The sequence below is a fragment of the Epinephelus lanceolatus genome, chromosome 17 (genome assembly GCF_041903045.1).
Source record: "Epinephelus lanceolatus isolate andai-2023 chromosome 17, ASM4190304v1, whole genome shotgun sequence".
NCBI lineage: Eukaryota > Metazoa > Chordata > Actinopteri > Perciformes > Serranidae > Epinephelus > Epinephelus lanceolatus.
In genome coordinates this window covers 39,795,704-39,820,705 of record NC_135750.1, presented here as the reverse complement: position 1 = coordinate 39,820,705, position 25,002 = coordinate 39,795,704, and the positions used below count along the sequence as shown (strand labels likewise).

The 25,002-nt window shown below is 42.4% G+C and overlaps 2 protein-coding genes across 2 annotated transcripts in view; one reads left to right on the top strand and one right to left on the bottom strand.

Moving 5' to 3' along the window:
• slc18a2 (solute carrier family 18 member 2) overlaps positions 1–3,968 on the top strand; it is a 170,676-nt gene extending 166,708 nt beyond the window's left edge. Inside the window, exon 17 of the mRNA XM_078176169.1 lies at positions 3,748–3,968. The gene's annotated coding sequence lies outside the window, so the exon portion shown is untranslated. The remainder of the gene's footprint in view (positions 1–3,747) is intronic.
• The window catches only part of pdzd8 (PDZ domain containing 8), a 133,826-nt gene that overhangs the window by 16,608 nt on the left and 92,216 nt on the right, over positions 1–25,002 (bottom strand). The window lies entirely within an intron of this gene.

The following is a 25,002-nucleotide window of genomic DNA, read 5'->3' as shown; positions in this document are numbered from 1 at the left end:
TCCATAGTATGCTGTTCCACAACTGTACAGGCTTTTTAGATGGTTTTTGACAAACTCTAATCTGGCCTTCCATTTTTAAGGCTAACCAATGGTTTGCATCTTGTGATAAACCCTCTGTATTTATTCTAGTGAAGTCTTGTCTTGCTTACAAGAGCAGCAGGATGAAAGCTGAAGTGTTTGGGGCACCATTATCTGCTCAGATTCAATTAAATGCTTCAAAACTCATTGGACGATGCTTCACAGTGCAGATGGACATTGACCTGAAGCATATTGCAAAAGCAACCAAAGACATTTTTAAGGCAAAGAAGTGGAATGTTCTGCAACGGCCAAGTCATATCATCTGACCTGAATCCAAGGGAGCATGCGTTTCTCTTGCTGAAGCCAAAACTGAGGGCAAAACACCCAAAACACAAGCAGGAAGTGCAGACAGCTGCAGTAAAGGGCTGGCAGAGCATCACCAGGGAAGAAATCCAGCATCTGATGATGTCTATGGGTCCAACACTTCAGGCAGTCATTGACTGTAAAGGATTTGCAACCAAGTTTTAAAACTGACTGTTTAATTGATGATTATGTTAGTTTGTCCAAATACTTATGAGCCCTTAAAGTCGGGGGACTGTGTGAAGAAATGGTTGTAATTCCTACACAGTTCATACTACATTTTTGAAAAAAGCCTTAAATGAAAGCTGAGAGTCTGCACTTGAAGCAGGTATTCATTGTTTCATTTAAAACCCATTGTGGTGGTGTACAGAGCCAAAATGACGACAACTGTATCATTGTCCAAATAATTATGGGCCTGACTGTAGGTTTAAGAGAGCCAGGTTCCTGCTATTGTTAAAATGTAAAGGGAGATCACTTAATACTTGCCACTTTAGCCTATAGAAGGTGCTTTTTCTGATTTTTTTTCCTTGTTTTTAATACTGCATACACATTTTCTGTATTTTCTGGTTGTATTCAAATGAAAAGACAGAGAAATAATTAGATACAGTCATTATGGCCTCTAGCACCACCGTAAGAAACCTCAGAGTAATATTTGACCAAGATTTGTCTTTTAATTCTCATTCAAAACAAACCTCACGAACTGCGTTTTTTCATCTGCATAATATTGCAAAAATTAGGCCTATCCTGTCCCAAAAAATGCAGAAAAATTGCTCCATGCTTTTGTTACCTCTGGGCTGGATTACTGTAATTTCCTATTATCAGGTGGCTCTAGTCTTTGAAAACTCTCCAGCTAATCCAGAACGCAGCGGCACTTGTACTGAGAAAGAAACAAAATCACATTTCTCTTTTTTTCGCTTTTCTGCGCTAGCTCCCTGTGCTCCCCCCTTACAAAGCTTTAAATGGTCAGGCTCCATCATATCTTAGAGAGCTCATAGTGCCCTATTATTCCACCAGAACACTGCACTCTGAGAATGTAGGGTTACTCGTGGTCTCTAAAGTCTCCAAAAGTAGAACAGGAGCCAGAGCCTTCAGCTACCAGGCTCCTCTTCTATGCCTGAGGCAGACATTGTCTCCACATTTAAGACTAGACTTAAGACTTTCCTTTTTGATAAAGCTTATGTTAGGGCTGGTTCAGGCTTGTCTTGGACTAGCCCCTAGTTAGGCAGACATAGGCCTAGTCTGCCCCCCCCCCAACATTCATGTCATGTTACTGTTATGTTACATTGCTAACTTGGCTCTACTGCTACTGCATATCACTAACTGGGCTTCTTCTCCGGAGCCTTTGTGCTCCACTGTCTGGCAGGTCACCTCGTATTGCAGCTGTGCCTGGATCATGTGCCATGGTTGTGCTGCTGCCGTGGTCCTGCCTGATGCCTCCTGCTGCTGCTGTTATCATTAGTCATACTTCTACTATCATTATACACATATGATTATTATTGTCACATACATATACTATCATATATTAACATATACTTACAACATATGGTACCACAATAGCCATAATTATTATTATTATTATTATTATTACAATGTTATTACTTAAATTAATGTTGTTGTAAGCTACTGTCATTACGGTCTGCCCTGCATCTCTCTCTCAGTCTCAAACGTTTCCGTTTCTCTTGATGTATGATTTTGTCATGTGGATTTCTGTAAATTTATTATGTTGATCTGTTCTGTACGACATCTATTGCACATCTGTCCGTCCTTGAAGAGGGATCCCTCCTCAGTTGCTCTTCCTGAGGTTTCTACCATTTTTTTCCCCATTAAAGGGTTTTTCTGGGGGAGTTTTTCCTTATCCGCTGTGAGGGTCCAAAGGACAGAGGGGTGTCGTATGCTGTAAAGCCCTCTGAGGCAAATTGTAATTTGTGATATTGGGCTTTATAAATAAAACTGAATTGAAATGAATTATAGCATTGCTAAAACACCAAATCTAATGGTTGCCTAACACTTTTGCACAGTACTGTATACATATATGTATGTATATACATATATTCCAAGGAAACAAAAACATAACGATTCCTCTAATTATTAAGTTATTATAAACTAATGATGACATAGTTATGAATGTTACATTCCATTTCTGCCAATAGATGCGGCTAAATGCCAGACACTGGACCTTTAATGGATGATTCCTATAAATAAAAAAATTACCATTCTGTTAACTACTGTGTATATTTCTTCTTCATGTTAAAAGTCACAACCAACTAACAATCTGTTTAGTCCAGATGCAAAATAATAAGAATGAAAATAAGCTGTAAATTGTCAAACGCTTCAAGTGCAACACTGACATCTGCCTCCAGCACTTTGATGAGTGACTCCAAATGAAAGTGGTAATTTTGTGGAAGAAGAAAGAGCTGCAATTAAACCCCTGCCCCCGGCTGCCTTAACAACAGCCACTATACACAGTACAAGTCGCAGATCCCACAACACACCTGGTATGATGCAGAGGTGACGAAGGAGGCGCTTTAAAGCCTGACAGGGTGTCTATCAAATGACAGCTCATTTATAGCAGTAAGACATTTGTGCCTCCTCTGCAGATGATGGTGCACGCAAACCCAACTTCAGCTGTGATTGTTGGAGATTGTCAGCTTAGCAGAGACATATGTGGTAGGATCTTTCCTGGTACAGGGAAAGAGATAAATAAGGTGGAGGAGGAGAGAAAGAGGATAAAGATGGTACAGGTGTCCAGGTTTAAAAGACAGAAAAGGAGGGCTGACATGATGTAGAGAGACAGAGACAAATGACTGTAATTTCCCCCGCTGTCATTTGTTACGGTTCTGGTGGAAGACAGTGATTGAGTTAGGGCTGGACATAAATAAGCAGATAATCTATGCAAGTGGGGGGTGCAGGTTCACTGAGGGGGTTGTTTCTGATCCACTGTCATATTAGCCTAGATAGTCCTCCACAAAGACAACTGGCTCGGCTAAACACACACACACACACACATATATATTATATATATATATATATATATATATATATATATATATATATATATATATATATATATATATATTATAGTATAGTAATTATTTTTCAATTTCAATTTCAATTTATGTTGTACAACTTGACCTTTTAGTATACAGTAGGCTACAGTGCAGGAAGCGAAGATAACACTTGATCAAACAGAGCTGCAGTGTTAATGTTACCAGATTAAAGCTAATCGAAAATTAGAGAAATCATGAGATGATGACAAATTTATCTTGGGATGTTGCATTCTGAGGCAAAGACCAACGTGACAGCTCTCCTGCTTTACCATGGCTTACTGTGTGTGTTTCCCCCTCTCTGTCTGTCCATGTTGTTGTGCAGGTCCTTGGTTGGCGAACATCATCAATGCACCTGACCAGTCTCCCAGAGCTTGCCCGTTAAGGATCTCTCTCTCCATTCTTTTAGCAGTCTTGTTTGCTTGGCTTAAGCCATGTCACTAGTTTCGGTTTTACATTGTACATCTTTAATTCATTACTCACCAACTCATCACACACACACACACACTAATAACACTGAATCACATACCTCACAACCTATGAATGTTTTATAAATCAGTAATAAATCTGTTCACCTTTCAAAACCGTTTAAAACCGTGTGTCTCCTGTTTTTTTTTGTCATGGCTCATGAGCTGGGTCATGACACCAATGACAGCCCCGCCCACTTGTGTGTCTCCAGTCCAGTGTGCGAATGGTTCCAATTGATGTGAAAGTGTCATTACTGTAAAGTCTTTCTCAAACAAATCCCTTGACTGAGGGGGATGGGCTTTTCCTACCAGTAATACCATACAGAGCAGTCAAACATGAGATTATGATTGAAATACTGTAAAAACCAGGTGTTACTTCTACAAAGCGTCAAGTAAATATTAATGCAGCTGTCACAGCACTGACAGTTGTAGAAATATTGGCCAGTCAGAATATTACACAGTTGGTTATGTCCCACTGGTGCAACGGATGATGATCCTGGACAGCAATTTCAAGACCCTGAGGAAGCTGTTGGCGTGAGAGTTCCTGACTATCCAACTGCAAGCTGCCATTCGAAAATCGCCAATAACTAGAACTACCGCCCCACGGTTGTATGCATCTGCACACCAGTCAAGTTTCTCTTACAGTTTACATCCATGTCTGTGAAAACATTTACTCAACATTTACTCTTCAGATTTATTTAGCGCATTATGGTTCTTAATTCAACATGCAGACAGTCCTGTAGCACTTACTGAATTCCAAATACAAGAAAATTGGTAAATGTGAAAAGTTCTCTAAAATCCCTTGTATGTGCAACTTAACCACTACTCTGTACACATGGTTCTTGCGACCCAGTGACTCCAGTGTATTAATAATCTTAAAGGTTTTAGCTATATGTGAAGTTCTCTGATGTTCTAAGGACTGTTAATACCCTTATATTGTTCTGTGTGTGTGTGTGTGTGTGTGTGTGTGTGTGTGGCTCCAGGTTTTATCTGATTTGACAATGTTACAGCTCTTCCATGAAGACGATAACAACATTGCAGAAGCAGCTGTTTGCTGTGGGGGATGCACATTTGTGTTTCCTGGGACTGCAAGGCATGGTCACCCTACTCTGTCTAACACTGCCTCCTTAACACGCCATTCTTACCCTATTCCTACCCAATCTCAGTCTTCTTGCTTAAACCTAATCAATCCAACCATCAAAGACAACCATAACTAGCAAATCATAGGGAGAGTGCCTTCACCATGCTTGGAATGCTCACATTAGTTGTGGCTATTAACTAACCATTGGTTAATGTAAAAGTAGGCCCTGTTGGCAAACACTCTGAGTTTCAAGGCTGTTTACAAAAACAGGATATGCAAAATTACATTAACCAGATTATTAACCAGATTATTAAAAGTATAATAGAATATTTATCCGCAATATGCAGCTGATAATTCAGTCACTCTCATAGCATAACCAATTCTGTTGTCATTCTGACATGTTGAAATTTTACATTACAAATATATTTTTTACACGTAGAATAACATATTGACAAGTAAAAACTGATAGATATCTTTAATGTAATTATAGATATCAGTAATTCCTTTTTTTTTTTTTTAAAGATATTTTTCGGGTCATTTTTAACTTTATTTGATAGGACAGACAAGTGCGAAAGGGGGAGAGAGAGAGGGAGTGACATGCAGCAAAGGGCCGCAGGCTGGAGTCATACCCGGGCCACTGCGGCAACAGCCTTGTATATGGGGCACCTGCTCTACCACTAAGCCACCGACGCCCCAGTAATTCCTTTTTAATAGAAAGAGTAATGATTGCAGATATCTGCAATTGATTTTCCACAAGTATTTTGACTAGTGGTAATGTAATATTCTCCTTCAGATATCAAATGGTTTGTTGATAGGTCTGTTTTGATATATGGCCTACATATCATTTAAGTGACACAAAGCCAGTGGTCTACTTCTAAATTAGCATATTCATTTAGGATATGTACATAAATCAATGAGGATATTAACAATGATGTTTTTGATGAGTGGAAATTCCTTTTTGATATCTAAAATTCAATTCTGACTAGTTATAAAAGGAACTGAACATATTTCAAATATAATTGTTACTGTTTCAATATAATTTCCAATAATTACAATTTTATTTCAGATATCTGAAATGCATTTCTATATATCTAAAATTGCTTTCTTACTAGTTACAATGCCAAGCCAACATATCAATAATTTAATTCTGACTGGTCAGAACTGAACTTTAGATATCCAAAATACCACTTATATCTGTAATCAAGGAACAACTAGACATATATAATGAACATGTCCACTTGTGAGAATTCAATTGTATATATCATTAATTAGAACTGCAACTCGTCAAAATAACATAATGGATATGTCAACTTGGAGGTACAACACATCAAAATTGAATAATAGATATCTGTGTTTGAGTTTGAATAGAAGTCAATGGTAAAAGCTGACTAATTGTAATTAAGTTACACACATATCCCAACAGTATTGGGGTAATGCATTACAAAAGTAATGCATCACAATAATGTCTAACATTTTAGCATACCAAAGTAATACAATGCATTACCAACGGGATTTTGGGTAATATTACATTTACAATGTACATAACACATTAGCACCTAAATTGAACACTATTGTTTTAATTTGTCAGTCATCCACACTGCTCCCTGAAGGTTTTTGTGTCTTATCATGTCACTACAGACTACATTACAGAAGGGTGACTGTGATCAGCACATATGGGTGATGCCATTCTGTGCATCATCTGTGTATCATGTTCAGTGTGTTCCATTAATATACCTGCAATGTCTACAACGTTTCCTGTTCTGCTTTTGCGTCTAACAGTTGCTTGAAAGCAGCAGGGATAAGGAGCTGGCCTCTGGTTTATTTTTCCTTGTCACTGTGATTGGCCTGTGATGCTGTCAAATGTGCGTTAGTGTGTTGGGTGTGTTTCCATTCACATCCCCTACACATTAGAGCAACGCTGACTAACTGTCCCATTCTTCTCTCTCTCCAGCACTGTTGTAGCTGACCATCACAACAGGAACTGGCAGGTGGGTCCTCCAGCTCCGGTGTATTATTTTGCTTCTGTAATAGTGACTTACTCACACGGCATTCTGTTTGTTGTGCTAACCTCAGAATTTGTCTATTATGTTCCATATGATAGGGATCAATATTTGTAGGGATCAATATTTGTGGGCCTATCTCATAATAGATTGACTTTGATCCTTTTTTCTGCCTGTCCATCCATGTGTCCAAGGCTAATCATTTATTTTAAAAGGTCTAGGCTATTTAATTGTTCTATGTCATCATGCTATTATCAATATAAGCAAGGGATTTTAATACAGAGTGGTATCCACTGTATGTGAATGCATGAATGGGTCAGACCTGTGCAGCACTGGATTTGAAATGAAACTGGAGCTTCTGTGCTTTGATTACCTGCTGTGAAACAACATGACCCTCATCCATTTTATAATGCCCAGTCAGTCATTTTGGTCAAAATAACGCAAAAGTAGTTTAAAGCCGCTACAAGGAACTTTTAACTGGATATGCAAAAGTCTCTCGTTTCTGCTGATGTCTGTGCGTGACCTACAACAGCAAATGAGACCATCGGTGTGAAGATAAGCTATTTCTATATAGTGTATATCCATACCTTTAGGAAACTGTGTCCGAGTCCGTCCCAGGTCGCTTCCAGGACGAAGCGATTTACGGCACTCAGACGGCACACTTCATCTTACCTAGCTGCTTACATTAAGTGACTCTTATAAATAGTCGCTATTCCTCCTCCTCGACCCGACGTCCGCAGGGAGTTAAAATAGCAGCAATCATCAGGTAAAAGCTCTGTGAAAGCACTGGACTCACCAACAATCAGCCACGTCTCAGTCACACAGAGAAAATCCAATCCTCGGGAAGTCAGGAAATCCTTCAGGATAAACGTTTTGTTCGCTAGTGATCTAGCATTTACCAGCCCAATCCTGGCAGGAGCCGGCGGGTCCACGGCACACACCGGGGAGCCACACACAGAGGCCTCAGGTTGCGCAGATTCACCCCGCACCAGTGGGGACGAGGAGAGCAGGGGCCACGGGGCTGGAACACCTCATCCGGGCCGACGACAGGTACCAGCCAGGCGTCGACAGAGTCCAGCGATTGCCGAGAAATAAAGAGGCGAGGCACCGCTCCATACTCAGTCCAAGAAGCCGTGGAAGTGCTCGCCAAACAGGCCTCCAGCCTTACCAGCCGACCTCTGTATTTACCCCGGCGGCAGTGGTGCTTACGCCGGAGAGGTGGAGCTGGGGTGCGGCAGAGGTGAGTTGGGATCTCCGATAGGAGCGGGGTCAAAGTTTTCCCGTCTTGTTGTTTCATTCATCCCCAAAACAAACACATGCGTGAGCCAGGTAAGCGTCTTTATGACAATACGCGCTAGAGCTCATGGGAAATGTAGGCTTCATTCCAGCAAAACACTACCGCTTTTGTCCACAGGGTCGCCAAAATCAACTCAAAATGAAAGTTCCTTGTAGGGGCTTTAATAAATAACACATAACTCTACACAGAGAATAATATTATTAAGTAACTTATTACTTTCAAACGTAGGTAACTGGTAATATGTAATGTATTACATTCTGAGAGTAACATTCCAAACACTGTCTACAGAGAACATTTCCACTGGTAAAACATTTTAATGTTGATATCAAGAATTAACACTTTGACTAATGAAAAATTAACTATAGATATATTTAATTAAAATTGCTACCAGTCAAAAATAAATTAGTATGTCTGCTTGGAACTAGTCTACTAGTCAAAAAGCAACAGTTGATATCTACAATTGTTCTTACTGCTCCTGATTAAATGTTATAAGGGCTTGCCATATACATCTTGCTGCTCCCACTTGATGAGTCCTCCTCTCTCCCATTCCCTGTGGGGTGGATGCCCTCTCTCTTCCTCACTTATTCTCTGGTGTGGCAGAATAATATCTATCATGAAATAATCAAAAATAGTTCCAATGCAAAATGATAGTGGCCAAAATTTCAGGTTGGTCATGTGGACGTCAGAATGGCACATTTTGGTGTTCTTTTATCAAGAGCATGGAGTGACACAAAGATAGAATGATATTATTTATTACAAACCTATTTTTTTTTAAACAACAGTCAATGTATCAGCCCCATGTCCCATGCTACTGCCTAAGGAAGCTTCCAGCCTTGAGTGGCTGATTGTCCTTTTTATTTATCCAAGTTTCACTGGCATTTGGAACATGGCAGGTGGTAACTTCAGATCCTTATGCCAGTGCTGAGTGGGTCAGCTTCTGCTTGGCTACTCAAGATCCACACACAGACTTTCAAGCCAGTGATATTTTGCCCTCTGAGTAAGAACTACTGAAAGGTGAGTGTAGGTGCGGAATATCCCCAATTGGAGAGGCTCTGTAGCTTTGTGTATACAGCTGCACCACAGTCTGCAATGTGGTCATTGTGCCTACAATAGATTCACAAATGAGAGCATACAAGTCCATTCTTCTGAAGTGCAAATTGTCCTTTTTACACACACACACACACACACACACACACACACACACACACACACACCACCAATATATGCACAGTCACAGACACTCATAAGTACCTAATTATATGTCAGTGCACACTAAACTCCAGTGATAAGAGCACTGATCTCCAGCAGCACCGTTTAAATAAAGCTGGAGGTTTACTTCTGTGTCCTGGGTATATTGTCCAAGCAAAATTACCAGACTTTAGAGGCTACATCATTGAATCCGGCTGAGGGACTGTTCCAATGTCAAAGACCCTTTGAATTCTACCAAGGACCTTTCTTCAGAAAATTTTTAAGAATGCAAGTGTGTATCTTCAGCAGGCATAAAGTGCCCACAATTCTTTGTGCATGATCTGCCTGAACTGAAGGTGGGGCCTCGGCACACCTGGGCATTGCTAGCCTGCTCCACATGTATGTTCCCTGAATGCTAGGAAGGTGTCTTGCCTTGCCTCTAGGGGTGATACAACCCATCGATCTGGATCGATATATCAATTTAATGATCAACAATCCAATATCATCTATGCGAAGTGAAAACATTGATCTATATCATCTTTAGCATAGGCTTTTATTTTGAAAGTCTGTCACTTTCAAACAGCAGCAGGCAGATGGCAAGAAGCCAAGAGACGAAATATTTTGGATTTCTGAGAAAATACAGGTCAACAGACAGAGCACATGCCATACGTAAACAATGCTGTTACGAGATAAAACACGAGGTAATGTTACCTGTATGGACAAGCGTCTCACTCGCTAATTTCTTGCTTTAGCAACATTAGCTGCTCTGTTTTAACAATGTTTTTGTTTTAACAATTGTTTAACAATTGTTGTTTAACAATTGTTTTAACAGTTGAATGATGTTGTTAATGTGTGTTTCATGGCTGTTTGGAGAAGTTTTACTTTTGGACTTTAAGGGAGCTATATATAAGAAATCTAAAGCAAATAGTTGTAAAATCCTTCTAATATGTCACAGAGACTAAGGAATAATGTTAATATAACATACTGATCTCACCGACAACAATAGTACAGCCAGAATATTGGCATTTAAAAAAAATTTTTACAGTCTGCAAATCATGTTTATGTTTTGAATTTGTGTTTTGGCCTGTTGCGCCACCCACCGCCGTCTACCAGTCACACAATCAGTAGAGTCTCAGCATCAGTTACAGTTACGACTGAGCTACAATGGCTGATGGTGCGACTAAACCCAAATGACCTCGTTATGATTCCCAAAAACGCCAAGACAAAACTTGAGGCAAAGCGAGGGTCTATATAGGAGATGCTTTTGAACGGTGGAGATGGTTGAAAATGGAGAAGAATTTGAAATCGGATGTCGAAGTGGCTACTCTTCTCCTCGACAGGTAAGCTTTAGCCAAAGTTGGCTAACTAGCATCATAGCTAGACGGGGATGGACATTTCGAATACTTTCAACTGTTATTTATTTTCGATCATACATTGTAGCCCATGCGCAGGTGGGTCATCGACCCGACTGATTTTATTGAGAAACAAACGTGAGCAGCATGGCAAGCTGCATTAGCAGTGTCCCGGTACATAGCATAAGCAGCCGGCTCCTCCTCTGCTGTATCCCGGCAGCAGCGTTAGCAGCAGAGAAGCCGGACTTGCTCGAATGGTCCGCTGGAAAATCGAAGATCAAGGATGCGGCGACGCGGCCCTGGCAGCCGCCCGTGGGCAAACAAATCACCCCCAATTTCCACCAGATGTGTGTTGGTTGCGTCTGCACTCCGGCACGGCAGCGGAGCTGATAGGATTCAATTCTAGTCAATGTGTGTGTTTCCACCGGCTGCGGCTGTGCTGCGTTCCGGCTCTGTCTCAGCTGCGGCACTCCAGAGCCCTCCGCAACAGATACGCAGGACTTCTATTTTTGCCAGACGCCGGAGCACAATGCAGCAATTCAGCACAGAGCAGCAACCTTGAATCTGCAAGGGAGGGGGGGCGGACACGATTCGCGGCAGTATTTTGAATTTGAGTGCAGTAACCGTTTTGGCCACATTCTTACATACAGCGCCTTTAAGCCAGATATTCCTAAAGTTTTATGAAAAAAAAAAAAAGATCATGGTTTGGGTTAGAATGAAAAGATTTCTTCCAGAAAGGTCTCTCTGACAGAAAGCCCTGAAGGTTAACTTATCCCATTTTCCATTTTATTTGTGCTAGTTAGGCTGACCAAACGTCCTCTTTTGCCCGGACATGTCCACTCTTCCCGTCCGGGGCGTCTGGGGGGTTTTATAAACTGATGATAGTGTCCGGTTTTCCGTGTGTTTGTGTGTGTGTGTGTTAGAGTGCGGCACGGGCTGCATATTTCTGTCCGAACCCAAACCGAGCCCAACATTATTTAATGACCAAAGCACTGAGTTTGTGTCACACAGTTGTTACGGTTACAGGCTATTTAACAGGCTGGGCGTGCGCCGTGGGTGCTCAGCAAAGAGGGAGACCTCCGTGTTTGAGACGGGAGCGGGAGGCGGGAGGTCCGACGCTTCCAGCGAGAGGAGAGGGAGACATAAAACAAAATAAGATAAAATAGGAAAAACCTGTCTCCCTCTTTTATTTTATTTTCAGCGTTTAATCAAGGCAGAGGCGGGCGGCTGGAGGTCCGAGACTTCCAGCAAGGGGAGAGGTAGAAACAAACAGCCAATGTGTGTCTGTGTGTGTTATGTTCAGGTGTTGTCATGTAAATAACAGTGCCCAAGCAATAAACAGGACAGACAATAGGATTTTATTTATTTTTACACTACATTTTCACTGAAAGCTGACCGAATCCGACCCGAGCCCATACAATTTATAGCTACATTTTTGTCCAAACCCGGCCCGACCCGTCGGGTAGCGTCGGGCTCGGATCGCCACACTCTAGTGTGTGTATGTATGTGTCCCCTATTGGGGCCTATCTGAATTTCTGTCTTTGAGAGATATTATTTTGTAATATAACTGAATTTTCTATCCATACATATAAATTTTAAATATATTAAAATGATAAAGCATCTTTGAGTAAACTGCAAGTATCATTTAAATAGGCTATGTCGTGGCCGGGCGGAGTGTCCTCTTTTTTGGAAATCAAAATATGGTCACCCTAGTGCTAGTGGAGTCAGTTTAAAGTGAACTTTACTGTACTTATTATTCATGTGTTGTTTATGTGTTTTATGGCCAAAAGTAAAAAAAAGAAAGGGGTTGTAGCTAGGGATGGGCATGAGTAATCAAGTACTCGAGTACTCGTTTTGAACGTCAGTATTCGTTACACATATTGAGATTCGAGTACTCGCATTTCATTGGACGGGGCGCAGTCACATGCGCAGTGGCATACAACACAGACGCAGGTAAGCCCCGTCACTTGACCCCAAAATGGTGGCGGCAAAGAAGTTGAAGAGTGACGTCTGGAAGTATTTTGAAAAGATCGATGAAACAACCGTGGAGTGTAAGCTGTGTAATATCAAACTAGTTTATCACAGAACAACCAGTTCTATGCTCAACCATTTGCGCATCAAGCACAAAGAGAAGACCGCAGAGACGGACAGTAGGCAGCCTCCTATCACCGGTTTTGTTAGCAGTGCTAGCAAACGCCGCTGTGATGCTGCAAGAGCGGAGAAGATAACACAGATTCTAACAAAGATGCTCACTACAGATATGCTCCCGTTAAGCTTCATTGAGGGTGAGGGGTTCCGCGAGCTCATGGAGTTTATCGAGCCGGAGTTTAAACCACCATCGCGGTGAACAGCAACTTCGAGAGTGGAGAGGATGTATGAGGAAGGCGTGGAGAAACTGAGGGATATACTGCAAAATGCAGACAAGGTGGCTATTACTACAGACCCCTGGACAGCTCTGACCACGGAGTCATATGTAACCATCACTTGCCATTTCATTCAGAAGAACTGGGAGTTGAAGACAGCTATCCTACAGACACGCAGCTCTGATGACCGGCTCACCGCTGAGATCATAGCGGCACACCTGAAAGCAGCCGCTGAGGAGTGGGGTGTGTTGGATAAAGTTAGTGCGTGTATCCACGATAATGCCAGTAATATGGTGTTGGCAAACCAGCGCTTCCTTGAGTGGGAATCTGTCCAATGCTTTGCTCACACTCTCCAGCTTGCTATTAATGATGGCTTCAAGATAGCAAGTGTGAGTCGGGTGACTGGCGCATGTAGCAGACTAGTGTCACATTTTCATCACAGCATGGTTGCAACCGCTGCTCTGAAGAGAAAGCAGGCAGAGCAGAACTTGCCAAAACACAAGCTCATCCAACACTGCCGCACTCGGTGGAATTCAGTGTGTGAAATGTTCGATCGACTTCATGAGCAAACATGGGCTGTGTCAGCGACCCTCTCCGACAGAAACACCACCAAGCTCACCGAGGCCAGAACCCTGGAACTGACTGATGACAGTGGGACTCATCCTAAACTAGGGATGTCCCGATCGGCTGCCGATATTAGCAAAAAACGGGCATCGGCATTGTGGATCATTCTAACTAACCTGATTAAGTAGTTGTTCTTTGCTTGATCAAACCTTTTCTAACACGACTGACAACAAAATAAGTGAATATGTATAATACGTGCTTGGATTGGATTGGTATCGGTATCGGCCAAAACTCAAGGCTGTAATATTGGTATTGGATCGGAAGTGAAAATGCTGGATCGGGACATCCCTATCCTAAACCGACTCCGCACTCGCCTTTCCCCCAAACATGTGGACATGTTAATTTTCTTGAACCGGAATAAATAAGTTCACGTCCAAATTAGGCCTAAAATTCAAACAAAGGTATGTTTAATTCATGAAAATTGTTGTTGTTATTATTAGGCTTATTTTATTCTCTCTGATGTTTCTTGAACATAAGCTGTGACGCTTCCCGATAACGTGTCTGGAGTTTATTGCACGGTTGTGAAAAATGCAGATTTAAATTGTTACTTTAAAAATATTTGTTGTTTTATTTAGCTTTTATAATGTTATGTTAAAAACGCTATTTGAAGCCTGTGACTGCGATGTCTGTCTTCTCAGTTTGCACTTCTCAGTTTGCACTGTTGTGAAAAATGCAGATTTAAATTGTTAACTTTAAAAATATTTGTTGTTTTATTTATTAGCATTTATAATTTTATGAATATGGTTTAAAAGGCTAGTTGAAGCCTGCAAAGTCTGTCTGAGTAGATGATCTTCTCCGTAGCGTGACTCGCCTCTCCCCCGCACCTGTGTGGACTTGTTAATTGTCTTAAACCGAAATGAATATATTCATCTCTTAAATTAATCAGGCCTAAGTTCAAAGTTATGGTTAATTTGTGAAAACTGTGTGATATTAGGCCGGTTTTGTTATCTGTTGAACATGTAGGCTATTCACTGATGGCTCATGCTGTGTTGCTTCTCGATAGCCGTGTCTGGAGTTTATTGCAATATTGCGCAAAATGCAGTGACTTTAAATTGTAACATTTTTATGTTAAAATTGAATGTACTGTTTAATAGGCTAATTGAAGCCTGGCTGTTCAATAAACAAGCTTGAAATTGCACTTGAGTTCTGTTGTTGGCCTAAATGTGACCCTGTGTTGTGTTAAATTGGCATTTAATACCGCCTAATATCGATTGCAGACCCCTGAATTATATCTAATCTAAATCGTACTGTGGCAGACTTTGTAATATTGGAAAATATTGTATCATTGTCCAAAGAATCAATATAATATCATATCATGATGAAACTGGTGATTTACACCCCTACTAGCCTCTGTAGAACCCGACCTGATAGGACTCACCGTACCAAGGAAGCATCCTTGACCTTGAGAACAGTCTGCAACACCATCAAGCAAGTAGCACCATAAATTGAATTGAATAAAGGCCGGGGAGCTCTCAAAACAGGTCAGGGACAAAATGCGGGAAAAATACAGATCATCACAGGGCTCGACAGTGCGAGCGTTTCACTCGCATTTGCGACTAAAAATAGGTGTGTGCGAACTGTGAAAAATATTTAGGGGCACATGTGCACATGAAAAAAATCAGCCGAAGCAGCCTATATTTTTGTCAATAAAAAAATATGATAATCTAACCGCAAATGTTGGAGGAACTCCAGCCGCCTTCCCTCTTCCCCGTGTGACACGGTTATGGGCGGTTATTGTCGGCAGCGTGGAAATAGCCTAAGTCAAAGTGTGGAGGAGATGGACCGGGTGGATCTCCAGGGAAGCCTGCTCCGTTCTCCCCGTAGTTCAAATAATTTCAACTCTGAGCGCAGCGCTTGGGCGGAAAATCAGAGCAATGCGCGACGCCAAGGGTAGCGGTGCCGCTTTATCAGGCGTTGCTGCCCTCTCCATAGACAAACAATGGGACAGCCAGCGCAAAGCGGTTTTACAGCTGATCATGTGTAGAGGCCTTTAGGGACCATTCGCTACGGAACCGCTGCTGGGCAGGGTGGAAATAAAGCCCTTTTCACACAGAGCGCGCAAAGCGCAAACCTCCGCCGACGAGCCCATTCATTGTGTATGTGCTACCGCGGTGCAAGAGCGCACCGCTCTGCCACCAAGCTGAGCGGCGCGCGAGGGGGGCGCATGTCGCGGCATCTGCGCGCCGCCAGCCTGCGCTCAAATTGACATTTTTTTTAATTTCACCGCAACGCGCTGTGACGACACCTCAGCGCTGCGCATCCAATGGCAGAGAAGAGCCTGAAGTAGACCCGGAAGCGGTCACCATGGAGCTGTAGCTCCTGAACGAGCCTGTACTCCCCCAAATCCTGTCCTCTGCGCCCTACCCCGCGGTGGGCGCCACGAAAGCTCTGTGTGAAAGAGACTTAAGTCCTGCAGAGTTTCAGAGGACCTGGAGAATGTTTTAGGATAGTAATAACATTATATAAGATAATCATATTGCAAAGATAATATATATAAGATAATAACATTAAAGACAAAATTAAATTGCAATACTTTTTCAAAACTTGATGATTTTACCTTTCTGTACATTTTGTATACAAATTCATTAAATAATTTTGCTTGTAAATGTCTATTTGCATCACGTTTATTACGGAAAACATTATTTGATCAATTTACGTTGTGCCCCTAAAGTTCTTTGTGCGCTTCTTACTTTTTCAACTTAGGAGCACATGTGCTCCTTGGGAAAAAGGTTAGCGTCAAGCCCTGCATCAGGCTGATAGCAAATCAATACGCTGCACGAAGCTCTACAGTGAAATAAGACTTAACCCGTTGAGTAGTACAAAAAAACAACAACAACAAAAACAAAAAAAAACCAGTATATGTCAGTCAATGCTGACGTTGTGGCAGACTGCCACAAATAAATCAATATACGGTATGGGAAACACTGAGATTCATATTTATTTATAATTTCCTGCCATTTCTAAAAGAAAGTAGAATTACAGTCTTGCGGGTGTATGCCTCCACACACATGTCAAGTTGCACTTACAGTTTACATCTAGGTCTATTATAACATGAATGCTTCACACACATCTTCCCCCCAGCAGCACAGAACATCTATATAATCAGTATAGTTTCAAGGTGAACACCCAAGATTAGTGTCAAATCATTAATAATTTTATCCCATTAGAAATTTATGTTAAATATTGTCATAGTTAGCACAAGAATTCTTGACTTATGACCAAAAACATGGTTTGTGAGGTAACAGTGACCTTGACCTCTGACATTCAACCACCAAATTCTAAACAGTTCATCGCTGAGTCCAAGTGAACACCTGTGCCAAATTTGAAAAAAAATAAAATAAAATAATAATAATAATAATTCCGTCAGGGTGTTCTTGAGATATTGCATTCATGAGAATGAGATGGATGCAAGATCACAGTGACTTTGACCTTTGACAACCAAATTCTAATCAATTCATCCTTGAGTCCAAGTGAACATTTGTGCCAAATTTGATGAAATTTCCTCAAGATGGTCCTGAGATATTGCGTTCATGAGAATGGGACAGATGGACAACCCAAAAACATAATGCCTCCCGCCATGGATATCAGTGGTGTGGAGGCATAAAAACAAATAATACCAAAATTGAAAACCAAATCCCTATCAAACAAACTGATATCTGAACAGGTTAATATTCTGGTCAAGCCCTACAAGCCTGAAATAATAATTATAATAATAAATAATAATAATGATAAAATATTTTTTTTAAATAAATTGAATCAAGAAAAAAACATACTTATCGTTCTTAAATAAGTGTCAACATGAAAAACATGTTGGGGTTAGCCAAGGATTCAAACCCCAGGGTCCGATATTAACGGTTGCCCGAATGCCCGGGGCAAGTAAAAATAGCTGGTGGGCCAGCAGACCCTGCGCAGACATGCCCGATCGGGCAAGCAGCACCGACTCGGATTTCAGACAGACAGACAGACAGACAGACACAGACACAGACACAGACACACATACCGGACAGCCTCTCAGTCCTTAGCCGCAAACATTAGCTCATGTACAACACAGGTACCACACAGAAACTTTTACAAAACACTGGTAACTTGCTTACGTCATCACACAGAGTTTTGCCGCCTTCCGCTTCCTGCTTGAGTCGGCGTCCTCCGTCATCTTGGCTCTTAATTTATAACTTTAAACCAGTTTTATGCCATGTCTAATGAACTACTTTTAATGATTTTATTTGTTTAAAGTCTGTTCGTTTGGCCGGGTGGCCGATCTCGTGTTTTTGATGGGCGGATTTTGAGCTTTTTGGACACGGGTGACTGGTGACACAGCCACACCCCAAACTTCATCAGAGTTTCGCTAACTTTTAGCAACAATCTAGTTTTTCTCTGCTCTACAACTGGATTAACTACAATGATACTGCCTGCCTGAGAGTGAAAGTCCCTGTGAAAGTCCCCAGAAGCATTTTTACACCTTCTGTGCCATTTTCTGGACACTGGAGTGACTGCAGCTACCTGGCGAAACTCACTGGTTTCTCCCGGACACTCATTCACCTCTACGTGCCGGTAAGTCCCGCTTTCTACCGGACCCCAACCCACCCTGATCTGAGTCAACACACTTTTGGAGTCCCCACGCATAAGTTTGTAAGTTTTTACTGTGGCTCATACCAACTGCTAAAAAAAAAAAAAAAAAAAAAAAAAAAATGTAGCTGTAGCTGTAGAATGTAGCTTTCTGGAGAATATAATCACGTCATTACGCATTACACCGTTGCTGCCGGAGTTTGTTTTCTGCTTCCTTGGCTACCCCATCTGTCCCCCATGGCTCCACTCACCTCTCCACACCACTGTGACAGCTGAATCCACAAAACCCAGAAGATCGCGGAGCTGGAGCAGCGCATTTCAAACCTCTACTGGATTAGGGATGAAGAGGCGCGGCTTGACTCCGTTGTCGCTCCAGGTCCTGGCAATCCTGCAGATCTGGACTCAACCATCCCAGAATTTGGTCCCGGCTCCATGGATACAGCAGATCCCAACCCCACTGGCTTGGCCCCAGCTGAGCGGTCAGCCTCGGCTCCTCAGCTCCGAGCTGATGATCCAGCTGCCACAGCGACATCCAGGCCGGCCTCCTCAGCTGCAGCCCCACATCCTCCGGCGGAGGACCCGTGGCTGCTGCTGGGAGCCAAGCCTAAATGGGCGAGCAGCAGTGCAACTTTAGCTACTTTCACCTTCAGTCCAAATCCGAGGTTCAGAACTAACAACTCCACTCCCAACCAAGAGCCATGGTCCACAGTACATGGAAAAAAGCGAGCGAGGTCCAGCCCGATACATGCTCCACCTTGTGAGCTCCAACTGAAGAACAGATATAACATCTTGAGTGTTGAGGAATTCCCTGTTGAGGAATTCCCTCTGCTGCAAACTGTCAATTCCCCTCCTGTTTGATTCACTGCCAGCAGCCCGGGGGTTATGGGGTCTATTTCGGGACCCCCATTCAGGTCCGCGACCTCCTCCTCCAGGCTCAGGATCGTGAAGGAGGCTGCTCTCCGGGCAAGACGCTCCGGCGGTCTTCCATGCCGTGAAGTGTCGTGTGAGCACCCAGCCACCGCTGAGGTTGTGACCTCTCCGCACACTCCGCAAACAGTCCCCACAGAGCAGCGGTGCTCGCCCCCTCGTCCTCGGCCACTGTTCCCCCCAACCACCGCCATAGTGGGTGACTCCATAACCAGGAACATTCGCTTTTTTAATTCCACCACCCACTGTTTTCCAGGAGCCACTGTCACAAAGATCAGAGATAAACTCCCGGACCTACTGCAATCATTTCCACACTCCATTAAACGTCTGATCTTGCACATCGGAACCAACGACGTGGTCCGAGGTCAGTCTGAGCTGCTAAAGAGCGATTTTAACAGTCTGTTTTCTGCCTTAAAAGACTGCGGGATGTCAGTCTTCATCAGCAGCCCTCTTCCCACACTCGGCCTCGGCGCAGAGCGGTTCAGTCGGCTCCTTCAACTCCAGTCTTGGCTCCGAACCGCCTGCAATATCCACGGGTTTTATTTCATAGACAATTTTAACTCTTTATCGACATGACGGACTTCACCCGAGCAAGTTAGGAAGCCGCGTGTTAGCAGCCAACATACAGCATACCGTACACACAACGCCACTCACACATGCGTGACTGTTTACGTGCCACACCCCCTTCTCAGTGCCTGCCTCTTCTTCTACGGAGCATTCTATAGACATTGCCTCCCGTAGCTCCCCCTACAGGCTCCAGCTGCCATTAACCTCTACAGACAATCCCTCCTATTTTCCTATTGCCCCAACTACTGGGCTAGTCTCTACTGTCCCACAATCTCCCACCTTCATACCCGTAGTAATGAACAACAGACATCACAAACGTCAAAACCACACGACCCACAATTTCCGGTATCTGCAACCACTGTCACAATCATCTGTCTGCAAAGCTGGTCCCAAGTCTCTTAAGCTGGCATTGTTGAATGCTCGCTCGATCAATAACAAATCATTCACGCTGAATGATTTTTTTCATCGCTAGAGATTTAGATTTCATGTTTTTCACCGAGACCTGGCAAAGGGATGAAGATTATGTGTCCATGAAGGAGCTATGCCCGCCTGATTGCGCATTCATATGTGCCCCAAGGACCACTGGCCACGGTGGTGGCCTTGCTTTGTTGTACAAAGACAGTTTCTCCTCGAGAAGAGTGAATTGTGGAACTTTTACCTCATTTGAACTGCTTATTTCTAAAGTTGGCCGCTCTAACCCGTTTTATTGTATTTTAATTTATCTCTCTCCTGGTATTAATGGCGCCTTTCTGGCTGAATTCAGTGACTTTTTGGCTTCCATCACTAAATTTCAAAGAATTTTAATGCTTGGGGATTTTAATGTGCCTGTAAATGACACCACAAACTCCTTTGCTAATAATTTTATAAATCTCACCGAATCTTTTCATCTTGTGCAACATGTCAATGGCCCAACACACATTAAGCGAAACACGCTGGACCTTGTTTTTACACTTGGTTTGGACATTGATTGTATCGTCTCTGAGGAGCTGCCCGTCAATGATCACAACTGCATCCTGTTTAATTTATCTATTATTTCTGATTGTTCAACCAGCAAGCGTACAAAACTCACCCGTATGTTAAATAACCTCTCTGCTGAGAAATTCTCATTCGCTTTTAACAGTGTGGCGCAGCCTGTTAGTATTAATGTTGACGCTGACTCCCAAGTTTTAACTTTTAACTCACACTGCTCTGCTATTCTTGATAAGATTGCTCCTTTAAAGCCTTGAACTATCCCCGCAGCTAATCCCACTCCCTGGCTGAACGACGACATCCGCTGCCTTTGTCGCAAATGAGAGCTGAGCACTTGTGGAAATCAAGCAAGCTTCATGTACATCGTCTTTATTTTAAAGAACTGTTAGCTGAATTCAATTCTGTTGTTAGGGTAGCCAGAGCCTCTTATTTTAAAAATCTCATCATCTCCAACAAAAGAAATCCCAGGGTCATTTTTGACACTATAAGTAGCATTACTGGTGCGCAACCGCCTGCTCTGCCTGTGTCCTCTGATGAGGACTGCAGCAATTTTTTAATGTATTTGTGAATAAGGTTGCCAGTGTCAAGGCCAGTATAACACCCTCCTCCTCCTCCCTTCCTGATCCTCCCAAACAACAGTCAATTATTGACAATTTCTCACCTGTCTCCTTACAAGACTTAGCAGATCTTGTGTGCACTATGAAGATCTCTTCTAGTCCGCTGGATATCCTGCCCACAACTTTGCTGAAAAATGTTTTCAGCACTATTGGTCCATCTCTGCTCTCCATAATCAATAGCTCACTGGTTTCTGGTCGTGTCCCGTCCCATTTCAAGCAAGCGGTTGTTCAGCCGCTTCTCAAAAAGCCCAATCTGGACCCCGATGTTCTTAGTAACTGCCCTGCCCTGCCCTGCCCTTTGTATCTAAGATTCTAGAAAAAGCAGTTGCAAACCAGTTAGTGACAGCGTTTAACAGTTACAATATCTTAGATAAATTTCAGCCCGGTTATCGTCAGTTACATTCCACAGAAACTGCTCTTCTCAGGGTCTCCAATGACATCATGATGGCCTCCGATGCCGGTAAATCCACTATCCTCGTTCTGCTTGATCTCAGTGCAGCCTTTGACACTGTTGATCACCACATCCTTTTAGACAGGCTGAGGGACAGGGTAGGAATCTCAGGGACCGCTCTTCATTGGTTTAAATCCTATCTGTCTGATCGATCCTTTTCTGTGGCTGTTGGCCCTCATAAATCAGAGTTTGCCCCCCTTTCTTGCGGGGTGCTCCAAGGTTCAGTGCTTGGGCCTATCCTCTTTACGCTATACATGCTCCCTCTCAGAGATGTCATCAGCAATTCTGAAGGTATCTCATACCATATGTATGCAGATGACCTCCAGTTATATTTTTCTTTTAACCATGATAGGACAGATGGAATTGACTCACTGTACGATTGTATGAATGTAATTAAGGACTGGATGTCTTCTAACTCCCTTCAGTTGAACGCAGCTAAAACTGAGATTTTAATTATTGCACCTGATGCCTCAGCATCTAAAGTGGCCAGCTGCTTAGGGTCCCTCAGTGCAAATGTGCGCCCCAAGTTGAGAAACCTTGGGGTCACATTTGATCAGGCCATGCTCTTCGATGACCACATCAAAACTGTCACTCGCTCCTGCTTTTTCCACCTCAAAAACATTTCCAAACTCAGATCCATGTTAACTTATTCCGAGCTAGAAATGATCATCCATGCTTTTATTTCCTCACGTCTGGATTACTGTAATTCTCTTTTCACCTGTCTAAATAAAACTTCATTAGACCACCTCCAGCTGGTCCAGAACGCTGCCGCCAGGCTTCTGTCCAGATCTCATAAGTTCACTCACATCACTCCAGTCCTGGCATCCCTGCACTGGCTCCCTGTTAATTTCAGGATCCAGCACAAGATTCTAACCATCACTTACAGAGCCCTCCATGGTCAAGCACCTGCATACTTGACGGATCTGGTGTCCTTTCACTGTCCTGTCAGGTCACTGCGGTCCGCTGAAGGCCACCTACTTTCTGTCCCTCACACAAGATTAAAGACGAAAGGTGACAGAGCCTTTAAGGCTGTTGCACCAAAATGGTGGAATGCACTACCTAATGAGCTGAGAGCGGCCTCTTCCGTGGACATTTTTAAAAAGCAGTTAAAAACACATCTGTTTAGGCTTGCGTTCCATTAATTGTCCACTGTATCATCTCTGTATTTCGCTGCACTTTACTTTTTATTTGTTTTTGTGTTTTTTGCATTGTTTCTGTTATTGTATTTTTTGCATTTTATCTTGTGAAGCACTTTGTGAGTCCTCTCTGTGAGAAGTGCTATATAAATAAATTTACTTACTTACTAACTTACATACAAAGGGTCATAATGTGCTTCTAGTGACTGTCAAATCGCCAGCGAAAGTTGTTTAAAATGCGGACACGGAGAGCAGCTGTTAGTGCCTGCTCTCATGGGACAAAGATCCTCTCTGAGGAAGAGGGTTCACTTTGCTGCAGAGTTCACCAAAACGTTTTTTTGGTTTTTTATTTTAATAAATTGAACATACATTAAAGAACATACGAGATCCTGTAGAGAATTAATCATGCACAACCAGTTTTAATAAACTCAGTACTGTTTTTATAATAATAATACATTTTATTTTATTTTCAACACATATATTGTTTTGTCTTCATTCAATGTAGTTAGCACATATTGTTATTGCGCCATTGGTTGTGGCCTTGGTGCCCCACATTTTGGCCGTGATGCCCCAATAAATTTGTATTTATCAAAGGCCAAAGTGGCCTTGCCCTAAAAATATCTTAATTCCAGGCCTGTAATCGTGTATTTCCTCTCCTGTTTCTGTCCTCGGAGGGGCCAGTTGCAGTGTGCTGCTTTTTTATGTGCTGCTGCCTCCATTGGCTGAGCATCTCTGCTGATGTAAGACATAAGTCATGAGCGAAAATATGCACCACACAGCCAGAAAAAGAACCTCTTAGGCAGGGCAAGTAAGAATTTAGATGGGGCAAGTAGATTTGAGAAGTACTTGCCCGGCAGGGCAAGTAGGAAAAAACCTTAACGTCGGACCCTGAACCCTAAACCAGACTACAGTACACTTTGTTATTAAACTGGTTGTTGGGGTGCTGGAATTAATGAAACAATTCCCCTTTACAAGCCTTGTTTCAAGTAATGATTTTGGTTGGTGGAGAAACCACTTAACACTTAACTTAACTTGTGTCTTTCCTGAGAGGAAGTAGCTGTGTGGTGCTTCTCCAAATTGCAGTTGTTGTGTAAGAGAGCTTTCTCTCAGGGCTGACTGGTCTAACCTTGTTAACATCGACTTGGACAACAAGCAGCTTTTGGTTCCTTGTCTCTGAGTAGAAAAGACAAAGAGTGTAGCTACCCTGGACTGGCCAGATGTAAATGGAGCAACTTCACAGTGTATTTCAGCAAATTCAGCCTCTCTTTTATCTTCACTGACATAGAGAACAAATGAAAGGTTAATATGTTTAAATGGCAGCTATCAATGCTTTAAAGTTCTCTCCTTTACCTCCAGGACTGAGACAGACATGTCCTCCTTTGATTCGCGAATAAAACATTCACTATGATAAAAGACATCTGTGACACTTCCTGTTAAACTTTGACATATCTTTGACATAAAAAAAAGAAAGATACAAAAAAAGAAAGATACATACACACATTTAACCTGATGAAATTAATGCTTAATTTGTTAAAAAAAACAAACAAAAAAAACAAAGTAGATATGCTGAAATTAAGAAGCAAGAAATTTAAGACCTGGAAATGTCAAGAAACAAAACCACGACCATTTAACAGACTATGTGGTGTGACTTTAAACCAGGCTCTCCACCAGCTTTATGCTCTTGTGAAATATGGGTAGGACGAAGACCTGACAACATAAACATTCTAAATGGATCCAAGTATTTCCTGTTGGAATGTTTGTTGATGCAATAGCTGACAAGGAAACGATAAAAGGTCATGATGTCAGTGACAGCGTTCAAATTTTGCATTGGAGCCTGAGTTTGGTGCCACTACTGTTGAACGTAATGGGGCAGGCACGGCAAATCGCACTATAACCCATCACTTCTTTGTTGTTTCAACTTGGGACTGAAAAATCCTTCCACCACATTAAAAAGCACACATTACGTGATGTTGAC